At 36.8% G+C, this 19,412-nt stretch overlaps 1 protein-coding gene across 3 annotated transcripts in view; it reads left to right on the top strand.

Moving 5' to 3' along the window:
* Positions 1-19,412, top strand: part of LOC120780977 (rabankyrin-5) — a 203,647-nt gene that overhangs the window by 16,382 nt on the left and 167,853 nt on the right. The window lies entirely within an intron of this gene.

Consider the following 19,412-nt stretch of genomic DNA (forward strand, 5'->3'; position numbering starts at 1 on the left):
AATTAGTTGTGGTAGATTTCCCTTTACGAAAACCATGCTGAGAACAAGAAATTAGTGGAGAGATCCGAGAGGTTATGTCGTCTGTTATAATTGCTTCAAAAAGTTTAGGTATTGCAGGCAACTTTGCTATTCCCCTATAGTTTTCAATAGATGACCTAAATCCACTCTTATGCAAAGGAATTATAAATGACTTTTTCCATATGGATGGAAATAAGCCTTGCATAAGAGATGAGTTAAATAGTTTTGTTAGGGGTTGGTATATATATTTGGCACATTTCTTAAGAAAGCATGAGGGAATCATATCTGGGCCATAATTGTAGGATTGTTCTAACATATTTAACTGATTTAAGACGTCTGCTTCGGAAATGGTAGGTGCATTAATGACAGAAATCGGACATAACTTGTGCTGATGCGGAACATTTTGTGGAGATTTTGAATTCAGCGAACATATTAGAAATGGTGTGATTGTCACTGGACATACTAGACTTATATTTCATAGCGGACGGAAAATTAGAAATCCTGCGTTTGGAGTTGACGAAACCGTAAAACAATTTTGGATTACGTATAATATTATTTTTTACTTTATTTATATAATTACTATAACATATTTTGTTAAGTTCAGCAAATTGTCGACGCAATTTAGAATATTTTGAATAGTTAGCAACTAAACCAGTTTTTTTAAAAAGTTTAAAAGCACGAGATTTTCTATTTTTTTAATTTACATAATTCTTTCGAAAACCATAAATTAGAACTAATTTTTTGAGTAACAACACACTTCGGAACATATTTTTCAAATAAGTTTACAATAGTTTCATTAAAGTGGGAAGCACTAAATTCAATATTGCCACTGTAATCTGTCCAAGTTATTTTAGAAAGTTCGTAATTAATCTTCTTAAAATTAGCTTTCGCAAAGTTGAACCGAAAACAAAGGTCTTGTGTATTATTATAAGCAAAGTTGGCTATGATTTCGATGTTAATTTCCATTTGGCCGAACCAAAGGATCACATCGGACAACAGAGAACATTGAAGCGTTATCGACGTAAACTAGATCTAAGAGCTTACCAAATTCGTTTGAAATTAAATTAATTTGGTTAAAACCCAACTCCGACATTTCATTTAAGAACTCGTTAAAACATGAACGACTACTAATAGGGATGGTGTGATCATCAATAGATTTCCATGATACGCACGGTAAGTTGAAATCTCCCAAAACAATCATGGGATCAGTATCATTAACCATTGAGAAAACATTACTTATTAATGAAGCATGCTGCATATATACAGATATGTCCGAGTGAGGCGGTATATAAGACAATGTTAAGTAGATATGGCCACTATTAGTGCAAATACGAATGCACTTAAATTCAATGAAGTCTGCATACGGAATATCGACTTCTTCAGATGGAATTGAAGAATGAACAGCAAACAAGACGCCACCTCCTTTTCTGTTCAGCCAGTCATATCTAAAGATTTCGAATTCGCTGTTGAATATTTCGTTATCAAAAATGTGGGGCTTTTGCCAAGTTTCTGTCAAAGCAATGATTTTAAAGTTACAATGAATGCTATTTAGATACAAATCAGTAAGTTTTGTATTAAGCCCTCTAACATTTTGATAATAAATAATCAGCGAATTATTGTTAATTAGTTTTTTGTATCAACGGGATTTCTTGGCATTTTAGTGATAACTACAGGGGGCTTATCACGTTTGTGCTCGAATTCGCGCACAAAGACCCCAGATGTCCAGAATGAGTTGTCAAGTATCAATTGAAAATTGTCAGCGGATACGTCGACCGTTTTTAATTTTGACGAGATGTAACTGTTTATATCCTCGACTGTGGTATCCGCAGCAAGTCTCGAGATAAAAATTGCTTTTTTCCGCGGTATTACCACTAAGTTTTTATTAGCTGACTTGGAGGTATTTGGAGGCGGATCTTGAGAAGTTTTCCGCTTACCGTATTCAGTAACAGTTTTCTCTGTATCCTGAGCAGACGGAACCTTCTCTCCTTGAGGACAAGGGGATGCAAGATTTATGAGGCCAATAGCGGGTGGGGGCATTCTTTTTAAGGAAGATACAGTGGTAACTTCATCAGACGGACGTTTTCGTTTAGGTTTTGGATTCTCATCCCGAGTATTTAGGCATTGAAATGATTGAAACAGCGTTTCATAATGCCTAAATTTTTCAGTAAGGGTTTCAAGCTCTCGACCAATCTCCTTGAAACCATTGCGCGGCTGCTTAAAAACTTTAAACAATTCAATTTCAGTTGTTCTGCATTTAAAGCAAGACCAGCGCAAGCCCTTACTGTCAAGAATGGAATCCAAAATCCTATCTGTCAGTCCAGCACATTTAAGATGGGCAAGCCCATCACAAAGCTAACAAGAAACAAAGCGTTCCGACTCGCCTTTCACAGAGCAGTTCGGAAAGTAACAAGTCATAATGAACAAAAACAGTATTAAACAAAAATATAAAAAATGTTAAATAATAAAAGTAAAAAGCGCGATGACAAAAATATTTATAGCAAATGAATGCAATAGTTAGTTATCAAAGATAACAACCAATGTAGCGAGCAGTTTGAGATGCACTGTAACACACGAAAAGTAAGAAACTCGCGATCAGCTGTGGACAAAGATGGAAATAAATAAAAACTGGAAAGAAATTTAAGTAAGCAATATAAATTAGCACTAAGAATTGCTATATTTAAAATGTAGCAACAAAAACAAATTGAAAATGACTCGGCACAATAAATTAAAATTAGCCAGAACAGAATTAAAGTAAAATCAATTGCTTCACTAGCACAATATAACACTGATACTTATCTTAAAAGATCACTTAATACAGAAATTTTCACAATAAAGTTTTAAATATAAATTAAATAAATTCGCCAGAGCACCAAATTCATAGCTGAGCACGAGAAGGGTTGCCAGATGACTAAAGAGTATAGGTATTAGGTTTTTTTTACTTTTTTTTAAATCAAACCACTTTATTCGACTTCAAACTTAAGACTGTACAGAATTGACAGATTACAGTCAGTTGCTTACTTAAATCTACCGTTTTTTTTGGATATTGTCGGCCTGGTATTGTGGAAAGAGAGTGCCTGGGAAAATTAGCATACATATAGAATGGGGGAAGTTTTGGAGTGTGAAATTAGGAATGTGAAATGAAAGTGCGGAACGTAGCTATGTTATTATAATATGGTTGGAGAGTGATATATAGTATATGTTTTAAGAGCATTAATTTTTATCTTACTCTAACATAGCATCGCTTAGAACATCAAACAACGTTTATAAAATGTTTGCGAATTTATGAGTATTTGGCATAAATTTTCAAAATTTCAAGTCGATGGAGGCACCTCTAAATATAGCGTGAAATTACTGATTTTTCTTGTGTTTAATATTTACCTAAAACAGCAACTTTCTACAGGTACATATACCGAAACAGAAATCAAAAATTAATAAAAATCGCTCCACCCTAATGTATATACTTAACCCGATAATTATTATTGTGGTTAGCAATAAAAATTTATTTCTAATGGAATTATTAATTTGTTTAATTTCTGAATTTTGTCAAATTGATTTTTGATTGTGATTCTAAAATTTTTAATACATGAATTCTTTCGTATCCTTGGAATTCGATAAATTCTTTTACCTCTTGGTCCTGGTTATGATAATATTCGGAATCAATTTCTACAGCCACATTGAACTGAACTAGGTTAATTCCTTTTATTGTTTCGTTATTTACTTTATGCGTTCCATCGATTATAATGTTACCATGACTTAAATCTATTACAGGATAGTTCTTTTCTTGGATTATGTTACAATGTGCTTCTTTGTTTAATACTAAACATATTGTTTACATATTTATTTGCTTCAATTGTTTTTACAGTTTCTTACAGGAGTATAATTATTGTTACATATAGTGACTAAGTTGTCTAATTGTAATTTGCCTTGTTTATACTTAAAGGTGTTAGTTTGAAAGTTTGGCATATTTTTTATGATTGGATATTTATGTATAATATTACAATAAAGGTGTCTTGTATTCTTAGTATGTGAATTCTTCCATATTCTAAAACATTAATAAGTGGAACATTTTGTTGCAGAATAGAAATCTCCATTCTTTGCAAAATTTATTGTAGTAGTTAAGTCTAATAATTCTCTAGGGAATTAGAGGAGTGTTTGATATTTCATTCTTTTGATGTTAAACCTATGTATTAAGGTTTCAAAGTTTGAAATTATTTTTCGTCGTAAATTATTATTATTATTTATTAAATCGTGAAGGATGATCTTGATTTCTACCTAGATGATCTTCTGGTACACCTGTTATGAATTTTAATACTGAACCTTGGAAATCAATTGATCGTTTACGTCTGTCATTTGCAACAGTTGGTTACTGAGGATTTCTATACGATTGTTTAAGTTTCGTCAGTAACGTCTTGCTTGCTTCTAACGTTCCTTATATCTCGGAGTATGGTTTCAGGATTGCAGTAAGATTCGTCATATGGAATAGATATTCTTCTTTCTCGAACACGTAGGTTGGATCTGTTTCCGGCAGTATGTATTTCATGTTTTGAAGGCTCGATATTTTCTGAGCCGTCGTGATGGACCTTAGGCTTAGGCCTATGATTATTTGAGTTGCGAAGGTTATTCTTGTGTACGACCCTCTCCTTGGTTGTTAAGATCGTGTCCTCACGATTTTCTTTAACGCGAGTTATTTCTAATATTGTGGAACTCAACTGTTCAACTAGAGCGTTCGATATCGAATGGCTGGGCTTAGTCATTGTGTGTTGTATATGTAATTTTTCTTATAATGCTCATGACGCGATGCTTTTAAATATAGACTCATTATCAGTCATGAGTTGTGAGCAGAATGGGTATATTTGAGTGCGAACTTCTTCTAGAATTCTATGGAATTTTGTTTTCTAGTTTCTTAATACACGCATATTTTGAATGTATCTATGCTTGTTAAGTATGTGGTATTGTTAATGTGCAATATGTTCATTTTTATGGATGTACCTATGCCTTCTGGTATTGGGGGTTTTCCATATACATACTTGTTTTGTTGGGTGACGGTCATATTTATTTTCGGTGCATATGACACATATTTTTGCTAGTTTCTTGGTATCTTCTCTCAGAGTTGGCCAATAGCATGTTTCTAATATTTCTTTTGTATTATTTTATGCGCTTCTATGTGCTCTTTCGTGAGTGTGCTTCATTATTTCATCTCGTTCTTTCTCTACTACTATGTCTTTCGATAGATGTTGGCAAAATATCTTTTTCGTTGAGACAAATGTAATATCTATAATGTCGCGTATTTCGTAAAAAGTTTCTAGTTGCATGTGGAAAGCTGTTGTGATATTTGGATTTATTATTTTTTTCAATGTTCCAATTAAATCATTTTGTGTTGTGAAATGAACGATGAACCTTTTGTATTTTGGAAATATCGTGGTTTGTGTTAATTGTGGTTCGCTTAATTTTATTATAATTATTTGAATTTTAAATTGATTTATAGGAGCGGCTACTTTCTTTATTCTTTCTGGAGCTGAGGTTTCTGTAGAGCGCATGGACTCGTTGGTTGTTACAAAGACCTGTCTGCTAAGTGCGTCTGCTATTACATTTGGAGAACCTGCTTTATATTTTAATTTGACTCCATATTCTTCTATCTGATTTTTCCATCTGTTGCTGTTGTAGCGGCAGAATTATGCCGAGTTGACAGACCTTGGCCGGATAAAAATCCGGGTCCGTTCCGGTTACGTAGACCCGACTGTCGTGGTTTTCCATCTCTTTAGTGGTGATCAGTGTAAATTGTTAAATTCGTTATGCCATACAAGCAGTTTCTAAGTTTACGCAGTGACCATACAATCCGCGAGCATTCTTACTCATTCGTGGAGTAATTTTGTTCGGTTTGTGTCAATGTGTGTGATATGAATGCAATTGGGTTTCTTGCATGGGCGTCAATCGTGAGTTCGAATTCTTTCTCGAAGTCTGGCTGATATAATTTAATTTGCTCTTTTAATTTATTTTTTAAAGATTCAATTGCTTTAATGGCTTCTTCATCTAATTTTATTTTTATGTTCGAGTTTTAGTTTTTTGATATATTCTCACCTCGCAAAAATATTGTGAGTGATTTTGTTATTCGGGCGAAAGTTTTTATAAATGCCCAAGAATGATCAAAGTTCTTTTAAGTTTTCAGGGGTTTTGTACCTATCTATGGCTTCGATTCTTTTGGGGTCTACTGTAATCCCACCGTTTTGAATAATGTGCCCTAGGAATTCTGTTTGTGTCTGAAAAAATGTGAATTTTTGTCTGAAACTTTCATATTGGCTTTATGTAAAGTTTGTATGATATTGGTAATGTCTTTCATATGTACAAGGTCTGTCGCAAAATAACCATAACTTTTTAAATATAACTGTTTCTGGTGGCGCCACCTATTGGTGGGTATATGAAATAAAAATTTTGATCTCTTGTTGACATTTCGTAAAAATTTTAAGACAATTGGATAACTACAATCGATGTTATCGATCAAAAAGTGACAGCAGCTTTTGGTCATCGGCTCATCAAAGAGCATATATTAAATTTTGTTTTAAACTTGGGAAAACGTTTACTGAAACATTTCAAATGATAAAAAAAATGTATGGTGATCAGTGCCTATCCCGTAGTAATGTGCATGAGTGGTTTAAGCGATTCCAAGAAGGTCGTAAGGACCTCTGTGACGATCAGAAGTCGGTCGTCTTCAGAAATCAAAACTAAAGACAATGCTGATTTGTTTTTACGATTCCGAGGGTATTGTACACCGAGAGTTCGTCCCACCTGGCCAAACGATTAATGCTGTGTTTTGGCTTGGTGTTATGAAGCGTCTTTTGTCACGCATTCGTCGTGATCGACCACAATACCGTGAGGCAGGGTCCTGGCGCCTGTTGCAGGATAATGCGCCGTGTCATCGGTCGACGCTTGTCACTGATTTTTTGACAAAAAACTCCATATTAACCATTAATCACTCACACTACTCACCTGATCTGGCACCCTGTGATATTTACCTATTTGGAAAACTTCATTTGCCCATGGAAGGACACTGGTTTCAGGACATTTCAGCTATCCAAAAGGCGACGACCGATATTCTCAAGAGCATTCCGAAAAATGATCTTAAACACTCATTTCAAATGCTAATTGACCGGGCTAAACGCTGTATGGAAGCACAAGGAAACTACTTTGAATAAAAAAATATAACTTTTGAAAAATATTAGTTTTTTGTTGGTTTTTTTAACAGTCCTGTTTCTTTTGCGACAGGCCTTGTATGTTGTTCAGGTGTAGCTGAATATATTAGGACATCATCAATATATACATGTGCACATTTGCCAATATAAGGCCTAAATATGTCATCAGCACATCTCTGGAAGATTGAGGAGGAGTTCTTTAGTCTGAATAGTAAACGAAGAAATTCGTATTTCGCACTATTTATTGAGGAGGCTGTTTTTTCCCTGTCTTGTTCCTTGATCATGATTTGGTGAAATCCTGATTCTAAATCGAGAGCGGTGAAATAATTAGCGTTACCTAAATTCAGTAGCATCATTGTTATGTCTGGAATAGGATATCTGTCTGAGTTGGTTACTTTATTTAATTTTGAAAGTCTATTACCATCCTTTTTGCTTTACCTTTATCGTCTGTACCTTTTTTTGATACTGTCCCAATGGGCGAGTTATATGGACTTTTACTTGGTTGGATTATTTTATTTTTCAATAATTTATTTATTTCTTCTACAAATCCTCTATCTGTGTGTGTATAGGGATAATGTATTACCCATACTGGTTCGTTAGTTTCAGTTCTGATTTCAGCTTCAACCGTAGTTTGTATGGTAGTAATTCATTGTTATGATTGTCTTGCATTCAAATTTTTATCTCCTCTTAATATTTTTGTTCTCCTACAGTGTAGTTTAGGTTAACTGAATCTGTAATTTTTGAGAAACTAATGGAGTAATCGAAAATATTTATGTTGGCTTTCATTTATTTTAAGCCTTTAATGTCTCTAATAAAATCATAATATTTGAGTTTATCTAACTCTAAGAATTCCATATCGAATCCTTGTAAATTCACTTCTCTTTTTTGGGTTATTACTGATTACCGGTATCTATTTGTAAAAAAACTGGATTACCATTCGGAGATGTTCTTTGTAATCTGTGCAATCCATTCCTCTTTATAAAAGATGTTTGATTGTTGTATTCACTTGTAGTAGGTTCATTGTATAGGGAATCGTTGTCGGGTTGATCCTGGTGATTTGATTTAGTTTCCTATCCTTTAGTCGTTGTTAATTGAATGATCCTTCTCGATCTCTTTTATTAAAGTGGTTAATTGGATTTCAGAAAGAATTAAAGCTTGTTGTTGCTATGGTTGTTGGGGAACATCCAGCTGCACTGGTTGAGTAGGTTGTCTATATTGAGCGGACGAATCTACTTCCATTGGTTCTACGGGTTGCAGGGGTCTAGTTTTTATGGGTAATTTCTCTTTGGGATAAAATCAAATTTAGTGCTCGATTTCTTTGATCGTTATAAATGGTGAGAGATATAGTGTTTTGTCGTATGCTCATCATTTCTTCCTCTAGGACGTATTGAGGACGTTGGTCTGCATAGGAATCGTCTAGTCGATCGATAATGTCTTCAAAGTTTAATTTCGTATTATTATTTATTAATATTTGTGCTGCTGTACCAATGCTTTTAGATTGTATAATTCTGAGAGCTTGCACGTATTTATTGTGTCCTTCGAAATTTTTAATGCTATCCATTAGTCTGGTAGCCATTTTTCTCTATGCTCTGTATTCATTTTGGTCACCGTTGAACATGGTGAGGATCTTGAATATGGTTTTGTTTTCACTGAGACTATGTCCCCTTTCAATTTTTATGACCGCCTTATAAACGGCGGTTTCATCGCGGTCCCTGCTCGGGCGCCAGTTAATATTCTTATCAAAATAAATTAAGCCCAAGTAAAAGGACTGTTTCTTTACTGATGTTTATTATTACTAATGACGTAGGTAGTCTAACAATTAAGAACGTTGTTTGCTTGATTACAATTCTTAATATGGAATTTACTTAGGCTTACGAAGGATTTTATAAACGGAATCCTTTTTACCGCGGTCCCTGCTCGCTCCCTGCTAATATTCTTATCAAAATAAAAATATATTTTTTATAAGTAAAAGGACTTTTTTTATAGTAGGAGGAGAAGCATCGAAAGCCGGAGTGCAGAACTTTAATACGCTAAATCTAACCTACTCCCAACTCAAGACTCTCCCCCAGAACCACCAGATAAGGTATTACTTCATGGAAGTGACAAGACACTTTACGTCTCCTCTAAAGCACGGACGGACTGGCGCCTATTCTGCTGTAATTTTCTTAATTTAGTCATGATGGAAGTTGCCGCTTGGCGAACAGCTATCCACTTGTCAGAGGACTGACACATAATCTTGTCTAGTTATCCACATAAGGATGTCTGGTATAAGTCTGTGGGTCTACCGTCCTTTGGTTGAGGTTTGCCACCGTTGCTGCCATTTAATTATGCTCTTTGTTCTCTCCTCTCTTTTTTTGATTTCTGTAATTGGCGCTGATTGCTCATATAATCTCGCGAATTCGCATCCCTGGATGTCTATGGGCGGCATACCAGCTAGTACTTCAGCTGCTTCGCTGGAAATAGTTCGGAAAGCACTTGTTACTCTTATTGCTGTGAGTCTATGCACCGCATTTATTGGTCTGGCATACGCTTTAATTTTTAAAGCCTGTATCCATACTGGAGCTGCATATAATATAACTGAGCTCATCGCTTTTGCTATTAGAAGTCGACGGCTGGGGCGCTTTATTTGCAATGCTTGCCAAGTGCTGCTTAAATTTCAGTTTGGAGTCCAATATTACCCCTAAATACTTCAACTGTGGCCGTGCAGTAATCACGCACTCTCCTATAGAGATAATTATTTTTTCTTTTATTTTCCTGGTGCTTATGAGCAATACCGAGTTTTGTGTTCAGCCAGTTCTAAACTCATGGAAGAAAACCATTGCCGCAGACCATTTATGCATTAATTACATTTATTTTACGAGTTGTTTAGCTACTGCTACCACTGTAAGGTCGTCCGCGTATGCGATTAGCTTAACGTTTTTTGGTTGTAGAATTCTTAGCACCCCATCATACACGAGCTTCCATAAGAGAGGACCTAACACTGAACCTTGTTACATTCAACTTGAAATAGGGTAGCTCTTGATGCCTTCGGTGGTGTCGTAGATCAGCCTTCTATTTTCTAAATATCTCATAACGATATTTATGAGGTACTGAAGGGCACGTATTTCATATAAGGCTTCGAATATATTTGTCCATTTGGCAGAGTTGAATGCATTCTTCACATTCAGGGTGATCAGCGCACAATATTTTTTGTACCACCTTTCGCATTTGGGTTGCTGCCGCTTATTTTTGAATTTGGACATACAGATTTTATAAGCAGTCCCCCAGGGGTCTATATCTTCTTTGAAACGGTTTTCGTTTTCGCCGCTTCGACGTAGAGCTGCGTGACAGAGCTTTCTCAGCGTGGCAATTTCTTCATTCCACCAGTATACAGGTCTTCTCTTATTGTGACATTTCGTCCTTCGCAATGTAGCGTCGGATGCTGCCACCTGTTCCTTTCGTAATGCGGTTACTAAGTGGACGCCGCCTTCGCCTGGTGCTATTGCTGCACTTCAGGCTGTCTCAAAAACGTCAGTATCAAAATCTGTTTGCTTCCAGCTTCTTTTTCGTCTAGTGTTAATGCGTGAGGGTTCCTGGGCCCGAGAGAACGAAGCTTCTGCAATGATTGCCATGTGGTCACTATTTGTAAACATGTCTGACACCTCCCACTGCGTCATTTGCAAACATCAGGTCTATTATAGAGCCTTTATTTCCTTTTATATAGGTATTTTTGATGCCACTATTAATAATTGTGAGGTTGGTTTGGCTCAGGAATTCTAGAACTAGGCGCCTACGATGGTTTGAACTTCTGCTACCCCAATCAGTAGACCATGCATTAAAGTCGCCTGCCATTATTATCGGCGATTTGCATCTGCTTTCTAAAGATAATTCAGAGAGGAAGTCTTCAAATTCTCTAATGGATGCGCTGGGACGGGCATAACAGCTTACGAAATATATTCCTCCTATTTGCGCCCATGTGAAACCATTTTTTGCTTCTCTGCAGCAAGATGTGAATGATAGTCCGTTGCAGGACCATATTGCAGCTTTGTGACTTACATATATCTGTGATCCAAGTACTTTCCGAACGTTGGCAATATTGCTCACTCAGTAAGGCGACATCAATGTTGCTTTCTTTATGGTTTGTTGCAGCAGTGCTTGTGCTGCGGCGCAGTGATTGAACTTCAGCTGCAAGATTCTCATTTTTTCGTTGTCTTTAGCAACTGTAAGTACTTAGGGCAAGTCGTTCTCAGAACTGAGTGCTCCCCTTTGTACAGCATGCAATTTGGTGTATTAGTGCATACTTTTGATACATGTCCCAGGCTTCCACAACGTGTGCAAAGAGAGGACCTGTCGATAACACTGCAACATTTAAGTGCCATGTGGCCTGGATGGAAACATCTGTAACCGCGGGAAACAGGCGAGTACTTCCGGAGGCGACAGATCGACCACCCGATTTTACTTTGCTTATTTTAAGGACAGTCTTAGCGTCTTAAACACGCATGCATATAAGGGCTATTTGAGTGCCGCTTCTTGTCTTCCACATATTTTTGATATTTGATGGCCCTATATTCTGAAAACCGCACTGCTGTTGTAACACGACGCAGATTTCTTCCGGGGTGGTTATCTCGTCCAGATCCTTGCACATTATGGTGACGTTGTGCGTTTTTGGTAGTATTACAGCTATTTCACTCCCCCTCGACAGAACTGTCTTTCGGTACAATCTTAATGACCTCACTTTATAACCCCTGCGCTTTATCGCTCGCGTTTTTAGGTTATTTAGTGGGTGGTAAGTAACCTGATAATTTTCGTATCCTCTTTGGCGTATGCTTTTCTCTGGGGATAGGGGATACTTGCGACGCTTTCCCTACCATAGCTCTTTTCAGCGGATTCTCTGGGCTTTCAGACTGGTTGTACAGGCTTGTTATGCAACTTACAAGGTCGCGCATAGCTTGATTAATATGCCTCTGATCAAACGTCATAGTTTCAAGCTCCTTGATTTTTGTGCCCAGTTTACAAAAAATATTGCCAGGTTCACTGCTTTGCATTTCCTCAGATTTTCCGCCTTTGTTATGTTGGTCGGCATTTCCACAATTTTGTATAGGTCCAGCAGCGATGGTCTCATTTTTGCCTTTTGGAGGCGTTCTCAGAATCTTTGAATTCCTCCGAAAAGGATTCTCTGGTGTACTTCTCAAACTATTTTCGGAGGCTATTTCTCTGGCAGAAATAGTTGGGAACACCTGTCAATGGGTATGTTCAGTCCTTTGTGCTAAAACCTTAGTTGCTTTTTTTATGGCTGGCAATGCCGTAACCAAAGCCAAAGCGAAGAAGAAGAAACGAAAAAGGAGAAACAGCTGATCGAACAAAACAAAACGGCAGATTAAAATTAAGAGCACGTTTTGTTTCGCTGTTTTACGGCGAAAATCTAATTTAAGTTTTATTTTGTTTAATTTACCACGAAAAGGGGCAAGTAAGTAAAAATAAAATTTTTAATACAAATCTGATTTTACTTATCTGTTTGCTAGGTTCAGTATCCAAATTGAAAGGTCCAGTCTCCCGGTAAGTCGTTACCTAGACTATGGCTCTTTTACTAATTATTATTTAGAGATTTCGCAAAATGTTTAGGGACTGTTTCTTTATTGATGTTTATTATTTATAATGATGTAGGCAGTCTAACAATTAAGAATGTTGTTTGCTTGATTGCAATTCTTAATATAGAATTTCTATAATGAACTGGAGCTCTGTGATTGGTTAGTATTATCTGGTACTGTGTGTAAAAGATAAGACTCTGGAATGTTTCGGTTTCCGCTGTGATTCACTTAGCAACTTATGTGGTATATTTTGTGTTTAGTATTGATCGTACTTAGTTTGATACATATGTACTTATATTATCTCGCGCTACGCTCCTTTGCAGGGGATACCCTGCTTCCCCTGACCCTGCTCCTGGCCAGAACCTCCGCCACTCCAGGATGCCTCCCCTCCCGGAGGTGCCACAGGTCAAGCTGGCACCACTCATGGAAGAGGGAGCAAGTGGCAGTCCTCTAAATGCAGCTTCTGCCAACCTTCAGGAGAGATGCCATACAGCAGTCTACTATAAATTTATAAAATGTAAGACAAATAACAAAAAGTATAATACATATTTTATTTTAGTAATCATTTTTTAATACGTCTTTATAACAGCATTTAATTTAGTTTATTTGAAGTAATAAATGAAGAAATAAATTTTATGTAGGTATGGTTTAATCTCATTTGCAGTAGCTACACGCATTATTGTAACACTTCCTTATAAAAAGTAATTTCAATAATAACTTCAGTTTATGAACCACTGTTTTTTCAAGCACATAAGTATGCCCAAATGAATCTTATGAGAGCGCAATGTAAATGATTAGCCAACAACACCGCTTCTACCGCCCGCTTACCATAGAATTTCCAACTATTTGGGGGTTTCCCCGTGGAAACGAGTCAGCATTTTGCTCTCTCACAACGCAGTGTTGCCAATTTCAATATACTGTAGTAATTATAAAAAATGTCTTCAATATGCTCGTAATTTTCTTAAACTAACTCAAAATCAGAGTCGAATGCTATTATTTATAAATATATTATCTTTTTTTATTAGTTTGATTTTAGTTTTGATATTTCATATTATGAAAAATTATAATTGAAATATTAGATGTGTACAAAACTACTTACATATGCGTATTGAGTAATGGCAACATTGTTCGAATGAAAACGAGAACCAAACGCTTGCCGCTCGTAGCGAAGGGAGCGGAATTCGCTGTTTCTGCTATTATCGTTTGTATTCTATTTGTGTGATTAGCCACTCTCAATTAATAATGCCATACCGCGCAAATATATTTTTATTTGATGATTTTTTATATTTTTGAAAATATGTGTTCCCTTTCTTTAGCGCGTATTATTATATTAATACATTTCCAGAGGCAACTTATATTTTTAAAATTTAACAAAACTATAATAGAAAAGAACCTCAATTCTTTGAATATTTTGATAAAACAACCAAACGGAAAATATCACAAATTATATATTTATATAATAATTTTCATTAAATGGAACTGCAATATGTTTAAACAAAATATATATTATGGTCACAAGTATCTTTTCTTTTTTATACATACAGATATATAAAACTGCCTTGTATATGTACGTATAAAAGCCCACAACTTGAGAAAAGTTTTCCCAATTGTAGCTAAAATTAATTTTTACAACTCGCATCACCATCATTAAGTGTTCTATCACATGTACAGTGGTGTGAACAAAATAGGAACAACCATAAAGGAAGTTTTAAAATGTGTTTTCTTATTAAATAAAATAGTTTATAGATACAAGTATAACTCATATAATTTTTTCCTACCAGTGATTAGAATTTCCCACCATGCAAAGGTAAATAAAAACAAATATTAATGCGAAACTCTAAAACCTGCAAATTATGTTTACCTCTTTTTGTTCACACAACTGTAGAATGCCGATATGAAGTAAACTTAGGCTCTTTAATTTGTGTACAATGTGAGTATTGCCGCAACCATTCTGCGATGAACATTAAGCTACGGAGGAATGTAATGATTTTTTTCGCAACTTTTTATGCCCTTCCCTCCGTAAACTGATATTCCCCTCATCAAGCCCTCTTTCACTAGCCACTTTGCGGGCTAAAAATGTGCCCATCCCTGGTTAATACTGTCGTCATTATATCCCCTTTTGGAATTTTGAGGCATCTTCCGTGGCATCCATTTACTCATTTCCAACTTGGGAATCCTCAGCTCAATTTTTTGAGAAGAAGAAATTCATGGGATCCTGAGCTTGCAAAGTTACGGCCCTGATCCGCTATAATTCGTGGTGCAGGGGCTTCACTGCAATGCAGTTAAGGAAAATGTAACGAAGTGATTTTATGAAATGTTATCAAGAAATAATTTGCTTATTTTTGTTTGTTGCTTGATTTTGTCTCAAAGCCTTAAACTTTATGTAAAGAAAAGTTAATGAAATGTTTATAAACAAAGAGTAAAAATAACAGCAGACGTGTTAGAATATTGTGATTTAAAGTGAACGCACTAGGACGTGTGATTTGTCCGGAAGTCCGTGTTGGAGCGCAAGTACTTGTACTTTGTACGAGTATGTCAGTGCACGCGTATGTCGGAGTGCTAATATTTTGTAGGCAAGTGGATGTGCCATTTGATATAGGCGGCATATATTTACTTTGGCTTGTAAATGCGCAAATAAGCATAGTAGTAGAAATAGAGAAATTGTTACCAAGGTCTGATCGCATTTCGCGAAATTGTTGAACCCCTTCGACTTTGAAAAAATGAGAAATAAAAAACTTACAATTCCGCAAGAATTGAAATCAAAATTTATTCGTTATATCTGCATAAAAATATATATGTATGAAAAAAGTAGAACGTGGTCGTTTCCCGTCCGTTTTTTTCTTTTCTTTTTATGTGGTGTACATTGAAGTGATATCGTCGTTGGTGTATTTTTTTAACTGATGTGGGAAGCTCGCAAGAGAGAAGTACTTGTGTGTGTTGATGTGGTGTAAGATGTGGATTGTAGGTGAGTGTGGGGAATGTAGCATATTAGTGTGTTATATTTTAATGTGGGGGATGGTGTGTGACCGGGGTTATTGCTGTGTTTAGGTGTTCGATGTTCGACTAAGGCTCATTTTGCCATCCCGGCCCCAGTAGGCCAATATTTCAGACTAGGTTATTCTTTTTGTTTTAGCGGTAGAATTATGCCGAGTTGACAGCCCTTGACCGGAAAAAAATCCGGGTCCGTTCCGGTTACGTAAACCCGACTATCGGAGTTCTTGTAGTTGCTGGAGCGTGGCTACAACGCTGAGACCTGATGTGTGACGTGAACTCGGCTTTTGTTGCTGGCGTCGTGTCGACTTCCCATTCTATGGCCGACAAGACCGTGCATCCCGGCTTATTGGCGGTTGTCGTACTGCGCCGTGGTTGTGGCCGGCAGGATGTTGACCGATGTCATGCCTGGTAGTTCGGTGCAATATGGTGTGACGATACATATCTGGCACAGGTTTCCCGATGTAGACTCCTGTGTGTTGTGGGTAGACGCCAGACGATTAAATATGGCACAGTGAGGAACGGGTGCGGTCGACGACATACTGGGCATCGAATACGCTGCAAGTCTGCCGTATTAGTTTTGCGGGGATACCAAATTCAGACATCGCGGCATAAAGTCAGCTCCTGTAGGTACAGTCAAAGGCAGCTTTGAAATCAACGAAGAGGTGGTGTGTGTCGATTCTCTTTTCACGGGTCTTTTCAAAGATTTGGCGCAAGGTGAATATTTGGTCGGTAGTTCAGTTTGTTGACGGTGGGCTTTAATCTTTCACACAACACGCTCGATAGAACCTTATACGCGATGTTAAGGAGGATTATCCCACGGTAGTCGCGCAAATTGTGCGGTCTTCCTTTAGTGGATTGGGCAGAGCACACTTAAATTCCAATCGTTGTGCATACTTTCGTCCAACCTTATTCTACAAAGAAGCTGATGCATGCTTCATATCAGTTCTTCGCCGCCGTGTTTAAATAGCTCGGCCGGCAATCCATCTTCCCCTGTCGCTTTGTTGTCTTTAAGACGGGTAATTGCTATTCGAACTTCTTCAAGGTCGGGCAATGGAACGTCCATTTCGTCGTCATCGATTGAGGAATTGCCTTCTCCTGGCGTTATGCTTTCACTGCTATTGAGCATGCTGGAGAAATGTTCCCTACATAATTTTAGTATGCTTTGGGCATCGGTTACTGGACCACCTCCTTGGGTTCTACAAGAACACGTGTTGTGGTCGATTGTAACGTTGGAGTGCAAGTCTAGTGAAAAATCGTTCAGCTATCTGTTGTAATTGAAGCTTCTCGACGGCGTAACTTCCACGTGTTTGTTGACGTGCGTTTTTTTGCTACACAAAGGCGGATGCGAATCTTGGTTGCAACAAGGTATTGGTTACAGTCGATGTTAGGACCTCGGACTCTTACTCTTACAGATAAACATATTTCGGGCCCCGGCGAAGTCGATCAGCCTCAACCCATTTGGGAATGTTTCCTTATGGATGCTGAATTTACCGACTACCAAAGATACTTTCTTTGATCTCCCTGGCGTTAAAGTCGCCAAGCATGATTTGACATCGTGGCGGTGGCAGCTGACATAGGTGCGCTCCAAACGCTCATAGAAGGTATCTTTGGTCACATCATATATCTTCCGACGGGGCGTGGGTGCAAATCAGTGATATGTTGAAGAACCTCGCTTTCATGCTGGTTCCAAACCCAGCGCACAACCCTGTGAAAACTTTCCTCACTTGCGTGAACTTCTACACATGACTCCATCCTCGCTCTTCAGTTTAGCTAGTTAAAATACAAACTATTCAGAATTCACTTGATTTTAATGAGAACCAACTTGGAGCTTGCCACTAAAGCACGTATTAAATACAACAACAAAATTAAGCTCACGAAGATTGTGCCACCCTTACTTTTCAAGTGAGCCCGGTGTTTGTAAGACGCCATTCGAATATAGCCTCCTGGCCGCAAATCATCTAACTGGCACTGAAGTGCATGACACCTTTGATGTGGGTGTGCCACATAAGGTACCACAAAGAAACTCATGAACCTAATTTCCATCGCAACAAAGTTGATCTATTTCTGTAGTGGATGGTTAGTGGTCATTAAAAGTGGCTCACAACGTCAAGCGAAAACGGGTGTGGTCGAGTCACGTTGATCCGGCCCACACGGCTGGAAAGCCAGTATTAACGGTGAAGAAGGATTTGCTATTTGTTTGTTGCGATTGTCAGAAAATCATCTACTTCGGCTAAACTTTTAATAGGACATGTGCTTTCGACAATATTTCAAGGCTGCGCGCTTTGACAACAGAAAAGGAATTGTATTCCATCAGGAGACACATTGAAAGTGACTCGGTAGAAGAACTCGGCTTAGTTGGGAAGTTTTTATACATCCAACTTATAGTTTGGGCCGCGCACCAAATGATTATCACCTGTTTCTGTTAATGGCGAATAATTTTGGTGGTGAAAAATTCGTCTCTAGAGAAGCTTGTAAAAATCGAATTTACCTTAACAAATAATTGAACAAACCTATTAATATTTTTTTTTACCTTATTGGAATCATTATAAACTATGCTAAATAAACGCTTCAATTTAATGCAAAAAATGGATTTCTTTTTACTCAACGATGTCTTCATTTTCAAGTAAACTGAGATCAGTAGTCATAAGCAAAACCTAATACTAATATAGAAACCATATCTAATATACTGGAAACGACTATGGTATACACAAGTCGTTTTACATAATAGGGTATCACTTTCATGTTAAGGTCAAGTATATGTAGATATGTGCCAAGTAAAACAAATTATAATAGCTTAGGTTGAGTGGAAATTCTTTGCGCTCCTATCAAAAAATATCTTATTTGATACGCAGCATTCTCCCATAAATTGTATAATTGTAATTTGTCTATACTCGTAAATTTATCATATACTGTTCACTGGTGATCAGTGCTCTAAAAATTATTTTACAGGCCGATAATTATTATATACAGGAACATCAGTCGGTAATACTTTTGTTGTTGTCTAAATTCTTAACATTATAGCTGAAATTTGTTACAGAAATCGCAAAATGAAGCATAAAGAAATGGATATCATTTTATTGAAATTTAAAATCGGTATCAATTTATCTGACGATGTTGAGGTGTTAAATAATTATCTATTGGTCTAAATTTTATTATAACAAGTAAGGTAGGGCTAAGTTCGGGTGTCACCGAACATTTTATACTCTCGCATGATGAAGTGATAATAATTTACATATTTCTTTATTTTGCTGTAAAATTAATTAGATTAGATCAATTTGTGTACTTTGAGTATTGAATTGTATTTTCATTTCCTAATGTATATACATATTATACATAGAAGGCATCAGATGGAATTCAAAATAGCGTTATATTGGAAGAAGGCGTGGTTGTGAACCGATTTCACCCATATTTCGTACATGTCATCAGGGTGTTAAGAAAATATTATATACCGAATTTCATTGAAATCGGTCCAGTAGTTCCTGAGATATGGTTTTTGGTCTATAAGTGGGCGGCGCCACGCCCACTTTCAACTTAAAAAAAAGCCTGGGTGCAGCTTACTTATACCATTTCTTCCGTAAAATTTAGTGTTTCTGACGTTTTTTGTTAGTCGGTTAACGCACTTTTAGTGATTTTCAACATAACCTTT

This window comes from Bactrocera tryoni, unplaced genomic scaffold (assembly GCF_016617805.1).
Source record: "Bactrocera tryoni isolate S06 unplaced genomic scaffold, CSIRO_BtryS06_freeze2 scaffold_25, whole genome shotgun sequence".
Lineage (NCBI taxonomy): Eukaryota > Metazoa > Arthropoda > Insecta > Diptera > Tephritidae > Bactrocera > Bactrocera tryoni.